The sequence below is a fragment of the Seriola aureovittata genome, chromosome 5 (genome assembly GCF_021018895.1).
Source record: "Seriola aureovittata isolate HTS-2021-v1 ecotype China chromosome 5, ASM2101889v1, whole genome shotgun sequence".
Classification (NCBI taxonomy): Eukaryota; Metazoa; Chordata; class Actinopteri; order Carangiformes; family Carangidae; genus Seriola; species Seriola aureovittata.
Window position 1 is genome coordinate 5,270,521 of NC_079368.1, and position 11,256 is coordinate 5,281,776.

Genomic DNA, 11,256 nt, shown 5'->3' on the forward strand with positions numbered 1-11,256 from the left:
ACAGGGAGGACAGATGGTTTGAAAGGGGAGTCAAGGAAGCCATCTATGTAAAAGTGGAGAGGCCATCGCTAAACAGGGGAGGGGGTCTGCGACACCATCTATCCCCCATCTACAATGTCGCCCTTTCATCGGTACCCAGGAGAGTCAACAACATAACCTCAGACGACTCTCAACGATCGTCATCCACCAGGGGCTCACCTGACCCTAACGACTGTCGTTCACACGGGATAACAACAGGGTCACCTGACCCGAACGACGGTCGTCCACATGAGACCACAACAATGGTCAGGTGAAACCAGTACTTTCACAGGTACTTTGGTGGACCCACCCACAAGAGGTTAAATACCTGGGTCCTACTCCACTTTCGTGGTCAGACTAGTGCGGACTAGAGAGACCAATACATAAGAACTGATGAAGCCGCTTGGATAAGAGGCGAAACGTCTTCCACAGACAAATATAAGTCCAGTTGCCTTCGATTTAATTTGAGAAAGAGATCTTCTTATTGATTAACACTTCAAATACAACATGCACAGACCTTTAATGCATCGAGTATCCACCTTGTGTGACTGGGACTGGGTCATTTTAAAAAAAATAGGTTTGCTTTATGTAAATTTAATTTAAAACAATAACTGTCAACTGAAACTAAAACAAAGGCAACAAAGACATTATAACAAAATGGCAGCCCATATAGAAATGTAATATATGACATATATGTCCCTATATCTAAAGAGATTTCTCCATATATGTCAGCTATAAGTGGGTTATACTGTATCATTTTCACATATATACAGCACATCCTCTGGATATATGAAGATATAAAATTTTTATATGTACAGTACATTTATCAAATATCTGTTTTAGGAATTTTTATATGGTACAAGATGTTGCGACCATATGTGTTAACAATATATTGGGCTAAATTAAATATATATTTGATTTTTATATTCATTTATTAAAACAACATACATATAAGAATTACATATCCTTACATATATTTCCCTTATTAATTTCTTCCCATTCTGGGTCCCAGACTTTTGGACCCCACTGTATACAATATTAACAGATATTGATGGATATATATTACGTAACATATGTCTACAATACAAGCATACATGTATAAACATACATGTCTGTAATGGGCTTGACACATATGTCAATATATGAAATTATTCCAGTTTATAATAGGTTCTATATGTAATTTTTATATATGTGCTTTTATTTATTTTGTACATATACAGTATGTCATATAGAAATTCAATATATGTACATATTTTATATTTGCGTATGGCAGTCTTGAAACACCTGAACAGTCTACTCACATACAGGAGAGACCAAGGAGCTGATGATTTCTGAGCTGGAGAAATGTTGAGGGCTTGAAGGACACAAGGTGCCTGTGAATTGTTTGAGTGAACAGCGTCTGTATGTGTTTGTCTGTATTTCCATGCAAGTGACAGCTTGCGGCAGTGGCTGACAGCAAATAAACATGTTCCAGTAATTAACCTTGACAGGCCCAATGTGGTGCCAACAGCAGAAACCTGCTAATGACACAATTAATCCATAATTAAGGTATTCTGTCACACCACACTCACACACATACTCACTCAATGAACATTGTGTGTGTGTGTGTGTGTGTTGAGGAGATTGCTGCATGTCTGCCCATTCCAGTGTGTGCTACAATAAGAGCATGAAAGTCACTGGATGATACTTTGTTCAAAACACTCATTTTTAAGCTTCTCTTGTGGTGCTCAAATAAAATGTGTTATCCCTATAGCTTCTCATTGTGTCTATGTTCATTGTGTTATAATTAAAGGTATAACGTTTTATCAGCGGACAACTACATATATGTGTATATATATATATATATATATATACATATATATATACATATATATGTATATATATATATATATTTGTATATATATATATATATATGTGTGTGTACGTAATTACTAATGAGCTACTGGACACCTGAATTTCCCCTAGGGGATAAATAAAGTATCTATTACAGCGTGGCACTAACCTGTGGACCTGTGCAAACTGACTGCAGAGAGCCATGAAAGTTTCTGTTGTGGAGCAGGGGCAAGTAACTGAACTCAGTGACATGTGAGAGTGGTAAAGAGGGCAAATGCCCTTGTTATTACCTGACATTAAGACTAAGCTGATGTTCATACTCCTTGAACTCAGGCGTTTAAGTTTCCTGCTGAACACAATAACTGTTAAATTATTTTACTCTTCACAAAGTATTTATACTGTAAGTATTCTGCAATGATTAGAAAGTTATCATTTACAAAAAAACTATCATTGTAGTTTTCTGTAAACCTTGTCTAAATGTGAAAGTAGTGGCTGAATAGTGGCAGTAGTGCTGAAGCAGGTAAGCAGAAGCTACAGATATTTTAAAAAGCAATTCTTCTTGTACTTAATATCTCATGTCTCTCTGGCCCCATCTTCTCCTGTGTAAGTCCCCTGAGCAGACTGAATCCTGGCACCTCTGTCCCCTCTGTTGGTGCAGCAGTGTAATGTAGTTACTCTGCTGAGTAAACAGCTCTTTGTTTCATGGACTTCCACAGGGAGCAGCAAACTGTGAACACTGACCATGACTCAGTGAGTCAGTTTTTAATAAAAATCTACAACTGCAAACATGTATGCAGAAGTTAGATCTGAAAACAGAGACGGCATCCCAGCATTCATGTCTTATGTAATCCTTTTTTATCATACCGACAAAATAATGATGATAATAATATGTCAACCAACAGTCATTGATTTGTTTCAGATTATAGGTTATGTGAGTATTGGCTGGATTCAAAGTTTTTGTGGTAGATGATATTAGATGCAGCAACTCTGCCCTGGTTTAGTTTTTACTGAATTTATGTTCCTGTTTAATATTCCAGCACAATTTATTCAGCACACTCCAAGGACATTTCGAGAGTTATACAATACATCCAGTATAAGATTTATGCCTTTGGTAAATGCTACTAGCTTTAAATAAACTAATACATGATTCTATAATAAAATAAAAAACAACATACATGTTCCAATTTAATGTAGGAGACTGAATATCTTCATGTCTTAAATAGTGAGTTTGCAAGTGTGTGTGTGTGTGTGTGTGTGTGTGTGTGTGTGTGTGTGTGTGGCAGATGGGACTTGTATTTGTCAGTAAATAATCATAACATCATGTTTAGACATGACACACTGCAATTGCTGTTGCATTACATTGTTGTAACCCAGATGTCAAATTTAGTTTGACAGTACCAACACAATAATCCCAGTATCCTTAAAGGACCTGCTGTCACATGCATGATGACATCACCATGACATCATCAGGGTTATTTTCTCAGCCTTAAAGCTCCTCCAGAGCCACAGCAGAGAGAGACTATACAGCTGTTTTCTCAGGCTGGGTAATACTTCTCATGAAAAGTGTTGGAGCCTTCCTTTAAAAATCTCAATTTGAAGGTTCAGTTGGTATTTATCCATGCAGATAGTATTGGTTGTTTCAATCATGATTGCACTTATAAAACAATATGCATGACTTCAAAACATATCGTTTGTAATTTGGTTGAACTCACCTTTTAAATCCAGACTAATGAAACTGGGCCAGCAGGTTTTAAAGGCAGAGTGAGGCAGGTGTCAGCGCAGGTCTCACAGACTGTCAGGTGTGTTGAGTAACAAGAAGAGGAGCATTCATCATATCAGACTGGCTGATATCCTGTTTTCATAAAATGTCAACATTGCCCTGACATTTGAGCTAACCATTATATCAGTCCAACTTTTCTGACGCTGCACAAACTTTACTGTGCCAAGTCTTGTTCAGATCTCTGCCACCCTGTTTATAACTTTGACAGCTTTATTATGTACTTCGTATACAGCTTCAGCGGCAAGTCAAATTTCTGGCATGTGTAAATAGACTTACAAGTGATTTTGTGGCTGTCAGGGTGTTCGCCAGACAGTCATGACTGATTTATAGGCAGCACGTCAAACCCAACCTGAATAATCCATCAGGCAAATAAAGATGAAACTGTGCTCTCAGGTACACTCCAGCTGCAACTGCTTCCAGTGTAAACACACACACATACATACACACACACACACCATTGTACACTCACTTGCAGAAACACCACCATGCCCAGGTCAGGACAGTTGTGTGTTTTAAAATCTGGCTATAATGTCTGTGTGTGGATTTATTACTATGTTTGTGTTTATGTCTGTGCAACTGTTTGTGTTTGTATGTGCGTGTGTGAACTGTTCAACCCACATGCTTGTGTCTGTCTGTCTGTCTGTCAGGGTGTGTCAGGCTCAGCGCTGACAGGTGTGTGTCACCTCATCATTCAAGCTGTCAGCGCCGCAGACAGTCAGGGAGGAGATGAGGCGCCGATGAAGGACACCGGTTGGCTGTCGCTCAGCCCGAGCCACTTCCTGTGCGCTCACAGTTTGGAGGGAATCTTGGAGAAGTCCTATGTAGGACAAAGGCAGCCTGCGGCTAGCTCCCCCCATTACCACTGTCTGTAATGCTCCAAATGAAAAAAAAATCCCCCATCTGACTTGACTCATCGCTCATCACTAGCACAGAGAGAGTAAGAGAGAGCTCCATGGATCAAAGACTTGGTGTCACATCCCCCTCCCCTTCCTTAAATTCACCCAAAAAGCCAGAGCGAGGGCTGTATGTATGTATGTGTGTATGTGTGTGTGTGTGTGTGTGTGTGTGTGTGTTGGAGCAGCGCAGCTTGCCAAGCTCCTTGACTTGAAGCGTGTGTTTATGTACTTTGTCACTCAGGAAAATGAGATGTGTAAATCCAAATGTCAGCAAAGAAGAGGAGATTTCTGACGGCGCTGAGCATCATGTTCCAGATTTGTTCTCCTTCTTCTCACTGTTGGCCCAATGGATGCTCTGCTGACAGCTTCATGGCTGACAGAGAGAGGAGAGAAGATCTGAGCACTTACAGAAAGAAAGAGGAAGAGGGAGGGAGACGATGGTGGAAGATGTTTCTTGAATGCACAAACAGACACACACACACACACACACACACACACACACACATAGGAGGGACCATATAACAGCCAAGGTCAATGCTGCATATCCGAATGACTGTGTTTGACAGTATGTACTTACTTCTTATGGATGGTGTGTGTGTGCGTGTGTGAGATGCTTTCAGAGTGCAAATTGAACGGAGGCCTCTGCAGTGTTCGGGTGACACAGTAATGGAGGGTTGGATATGTATGTGGATTGTGTGTGTGTGTGTGTGTGTGTGTGTGTGTGCGCGCCTGTCGTCAGTGTTCAGTGGCTCTGCCATTCAGCGGTACATACACAGGGTTGACAGCTCCCGCTTAAATGTGTCACTCGACATTACCCATAGAGCACCACCAGAGAGAGAGAGGAGAAGGGTGGGTGGAGAGGAGGATGGGTTGGTAGATATGTGTGTGTGTGTGTGTCAGTGGGAAGGAAACTGAAATTCAGCTATAGAACACTTTGTCTTTTTTCTTTTTACTTTAATCTGTATATTCTCAGCCATTAACCAAATGCTTCGACTCAATTCTGGTTCATGTTCTCAATTTTCTCAAATTTAGGACTAGAATTACCCAAGGGCCTCTGAGAGAGGTCTTGTACCCCCTCATACAAAATGAGAAACAGTTACTGTTATATTTCCTATCTCAGAGAAATGCAGTCTTGGAGAGAGCCACCTGTAAAGAGTTTAGATGTCAAATATTATATAGAGAATTACTGTCTATTGATTCATTGATTCATTCTAGAGAGAATCACTGCTGCTCCAAACCACAGAGGTCATTTAAATTAACTGAATGCAGGCCACCCACACAGACATGTAATATATGACATATATGTCTCTGTATCAAGAGTGATGTTGCCATACATGTCACCTATAAGGGGATATATATATACACATATATACATCCTCTGGATATATGAAGACATAAGATTATAATGTATATGAAATACACATAGTAAAATTTACAATATATTAAAAATATCTATATGATGAATATTTATATAGTATAACATGTTGCGACCATATTTGTTAACACATATAAATCAATTGATATATGTACATTTATAAAAACAAAATACATAAGAATTCTATGCTTATATATGTTTTTCTTATTCATTTTAAACATGTCTATTTTCCCGTTCTGGGAAAGTTTTCTCAGACTTTTGGAACACATACATTAACAACAGATCCCATCTTTCAGTATTTAAGAACATACAGTGGTAAAAAATACAATTACCAATAGCAACCTGCTAATTTTCCTGAAATAACACAAAACAATTAGTATTTTATAGTTAGAATAGATATACATGAGTGAAAAATTTTCCCACAACCCTTTCACAATGGTCAAAAAACTACACAACCATAAATATATTCTGATACGGAAGTCACAAAATGATGATGACCATATCCACTAATAATGAGGTTTGTTAGCATCCTGAAGCAACGTGAAAAAGACCCACTCAGTGGTTTTTACTTCGGCTACTTTTTAACTAATCTTACCTGCGGATGCATGTGTGGTTGTTTTACTTTCTGAAGGAGATAAGCATGTTGAAAGTGAACGATCCATCTGACTATTCCTTGCAACATCCGCCATTGTTTGACACTTCATCTATTAACACTGAAAGAAAAGCCCCCTCTTCCTGTTTTCCTGTTTTCTCCTGTAGAGTTCCTAGGAAAACTAACATGGCTAAATGCAATGTAAAGAATGGTAAAGAGCGCTATTCTTCTCAGTAATTATCTTGGTTGTACAGTAATTATTCTAATTCCTCAACTAATACAGTGATGATTTACTGTTGTTAACTGTGATAAATGTAGTACCCTTAAAGAACATTTGTTTGAGTGTTTTCCATATGAAAATGAACCTGTTGTTCTCCACCAGTCATTCATGGGTACAGTTGTTAGCAGCCTTGTAAATTTCATTAGCTAGACTGTTGGTTAAAAAGGTTTCTTTCTCGCTCTGTTTATGGTTGTTATGGAGAATTGACACATACAGTAGGTGTTTGGCTGTGCAAAGCGGTCAGATCAAACTGGATTATGGGAGTTAAGGGCCACATGTCAAAACACGTCTTTCAGTCTGCCCCAGGGCGCCATAACAACAACCCCCATCCCATGAAAATCCAACCACCACCATTCTTCTCATGTCACTCAGTCCCTATCCGAGGGCACAATCAACTCTCTCAGCTCCATTTCCTGCCAATGTGCATGCTGACATGACATACGCACACACACACACACACACACACACACACACACACACACACACACACACACACACACACACACGTGTATGCACACTCACAGACACAAAAGGTAGAGAAGATCAGTTACTGGCAGTGCCTCCAAACATGCACAAACTAGCATGAAGTCTTACAGCTGTAAGTGTTTTGTGTGTGTGTGTGTGTGTGTGTGTGAAAGAGTACATGTCTTTATATGGCTGTGTGGACATGACACCACACCATCATTGTGAGGACACTGCTACTGCTACTGGTTATGGTAAGAGTTGAGCTAAGGTATTCACTTGTGGTAGTTGAGTACTAGTACTAGGAAATGCATAATGTCAACGAGTGTCCCAACAATGACAGAAAGACCGACGCGTGTGTGTGTCAGTCAGCTGAAGCACAGCAGAGCTCGCACAGTGAATCACGTTAAGATAATCTTCATTGTCAGTGTTATGTTTGGAGACATAACTGGTTTTATGAGAATGTGTGTGGGTTTCTATGTCATGTGGAGCAATTTTGAGATGCATTCACAGGCATTTCACATTTTTCATTTATACTTCACTGGATAAATTTAATTGTCTTTTGCATTTGTTGTGTATGAGATTCGATTCCTTCGATCTAATTTTGATGCACTACACTCGAGACCATGCTGCATATCAGTGGTGACTCAAAGTGGGGAGGACGTGAGGAGAACCTAACATTAATATTTACACTATTTTAAAGTAGTTGGCTCCTTATTTATACTTTATTCTGTTCAATGAAAAATTAAGCAGTAAAACAATGGCCTAGAGGATTTCTTAAAAACAATCAGTGCAGGCTTTTAATGGGAATAAAGATTGCATACACATAATGTGTCACTAGAAGCTTATCATCCCAACAACGGGTGACGCAGCACCCACTACATCGCGGTGGGAATTTTACACAACACCCTCTAGTTTAAAAAGTTTTTTAAAAATGGAATAATTAAAAACAAAGCAGAAATGAAGTGTTGCCTGTCTGTGGGAGGTTCCACTCACTTTACATGTTGGGAGATTATCTTCATAGCTGCTGTGAGGCCTGTTGTTTTATCCAGTTTATCAAGAATAAGAGAGAACTAGAAAATTCCAGGGAAATTTTGAGTGCCACGGGGGCTACTGCCGGGATGAGTACATGATTTATTTCCAGTGTTCAAAAGTCACCCTGATCATACTCTGGTTTTGAGAAATGTCTTGATATAAAAGACTCTGATATAAAACAATGTCACATCCCTCCATCATGTATTATGTGGGAAATATCTCATATTCTGTGTTGTTTTTTTTAATAAAACAAGAGGCGACATGTCTTCAAACTGGCATTTAAAGGGTTAAAATCCCGAAAACTAATAAACATTTGGTAGGTTTGAGCAGAACTGAAGGGGTTTAAGAGATGTATGCAAAAAAAAAAGCAGAAAAAAATATTGATATATGATGATTTTATAGCATTTTCTTTGTCTGTCCTTTTTTGGACGCGAGGAACCCCAGAGGGTACAAAATGTGTTACCAGTGTATAATACACCTGTAACAGTAACTGACATTAGATTTTAAAAATATGTCAAAAAAGACACTTTCTTGCAGAAATCCATACCTTCAGCTGTAACACAGCCAAAATTATCACCAAATCAAAAAAGAAAAGTGAAGAAAATGTCCAAAAAAGGACAGAGGGACCCCTGAAGGTTAATAAATCCCATGAACCGCTATTTAAATTACCACTATTATGTTTCTTTCTGTGCTAAATTTAACATTACTGGGGAGGAGAGCAACGCGACTAGAAGTGACAGCGAGAGAGTGCTAGTAGCTTCTCCTCTCCTCTGTCTCAGACCGTCACAACTTCATTCACTCTTTTAACAAAACAAAAAAAAAAGCAACGAAGGAAGCAGTAAATGGACTTACATATTTAAGACCTAACTAAATGTAATTTAAGACCTAACATGCGGCTAATGTAAAGCTAGCAGAGCTTGGAGAGTTGGTTATCTGGTTGCTAGGCGCACGCAGGCACACACACAGGTCAGGAGCTGCCGTTGCCATGGCAATGTGAAAATCTGCCCAGAATTTGGCTTCTACATGGCTTTAAAACAACTGCAAATTATGAGAAAACCGTTACTTGTTTTCATAAACCGAAAAGACCGTGCCAGACACTGAAGCCAGAAGTTTCTACAGTCTCTATTTTATTCAGATATTCCTTAAAATGAGTGCGTAAGCTCAGTGCGAAGACAGAGAGAGATTCTTTTGAAAAAAAAAGACGATTACATTAGGTGTCAATGAGAGTGAGACAGGTATTGCTGCCGGACTCGGCACCCCCGTTTAAATTTTGTGCAGACCCTGCCTGTCAAAGTTACATTTTATGAATCCCAACAACTATGTCTACATTTTCAGAAATAATTATTTGTCTCCTTTTTACGGTTAGGCCGCGAGCTCGAGTTAAAAATAAAAATAAAGGTTATTTTTTACTGCTTCACGCACTCTAGCCAACTGATGCTTTCACTCTAACTTTGAAGAAAAAGTGATTTGCACTCCTCCTTTGAGTGCTCACAGTTTGAAAAGTTTACATATTATGTAAAAACAGTACAGTCCTATCTTTTTGAGAGAGCAGAAGTTTTCCTCCGTTTTACAGTTTGAATCACATTTCTACGTGCAGGTATGAGAGAGCTGGGTGACTCAGCAAAAAGGTGCAATTTTGTCGAAAAAAGGTGGGTTTCTAAAGAAAATTCCAATGCATTTCTAATGCATTATTTGTTCCCAGTTTTTTGGGAATAACTTTGGGAAAAATTGGAATTTTAACACCAAAAGTCATGGCACCCCTTGCGGGATCAAGACGCACGTTTTGATATATATATTACCGGGGTTTTCTCAAAGCTGCGGGACGAGTTACGCGCCGAAATTTGGCGGAAGAATAATAAACCCGAAACAGAAGATTAATAGATGCCTCGGAGCTGAGCACCCGTGGCACTAATAAAGGCTGGCTGTGTTCTCCTGATCTTGTAAGGCTCACTTGACTCACTTCAACATCCTCCATGCGGTGCAGCCCGCAGTAGTCTGTCACCCATACCTGGATCCAGACGCAGGCTGCCGTACAGTACTGTAGTCCCACTGTGGTCCAGCCTGGACAGGCAGCGAGACCTGAGGCTGCACCAGCATCCTGCCACTTCTGTGCCCCAGTCCAAATCTATTCTCGCTGTTAGTCTATCAATCCTTCAGGGCTACTACACTGAGCTAACACAGGTAGCTAATTACTGCTTGATTAAAAAAAGGGAAACATAAATCTGAGAAAAGGGACTTTGCTCTTTGTTGAAAAGGCCAAAGTAAAATGTAATTTTTTTTTAGTGATGTGTTTAAAAGTATTTTGCAATTTGCATGTTATAATTTCTTTTCTAACATACTGCTGCTGTATGAATCTATCACCAGTTTGTCACGCTCACATACAATACAGTGGTAAAAACTGAAGATGAAATTTGGAAATTATCATTGGGTCAATATTGTATTCTGGTTGTTAATTGGTTAGGGAGGACATCATTTTCATTTAACATTTTTTAGCCAGTAACAGATTAACATGACAAAAAATGAAGTACATTAAACTGACATGATGCTTGTGCCTTCATGTGTGAATATATGTCTAATGGGGTTGGAGCAGTACTGACATATTGCCTTATATTCTCTTTTAGATTAATTACTAATTTTATGCAAATGTCTGAATGCCTTTATAGAAAGAGTAATGGCTGTTGATTAGCAGTTTTTTTGTTTTTACACAACATAAATGACATGTTATGTTTCACTTGTAGTGAAATCAAACTGACCTCTGTTCCCCTCATTACTGTGGAAGGCCTATAACTGAATTTTGCACACTGATATACGCAGCAGATACACTTGAGCGGACACTTAGAGGACAGGGTGGAGAAGTGAATTTGTGATAGTCGTTTGTTCTTCAAATTCTCTCACTTTGTCTTTGCTGTTTTCTCCTCGCTTTAACTTGGCAACTCATTTTACCCCCCGGGCAAAAACAGTGCAGACGCCACCAGACACCAGATT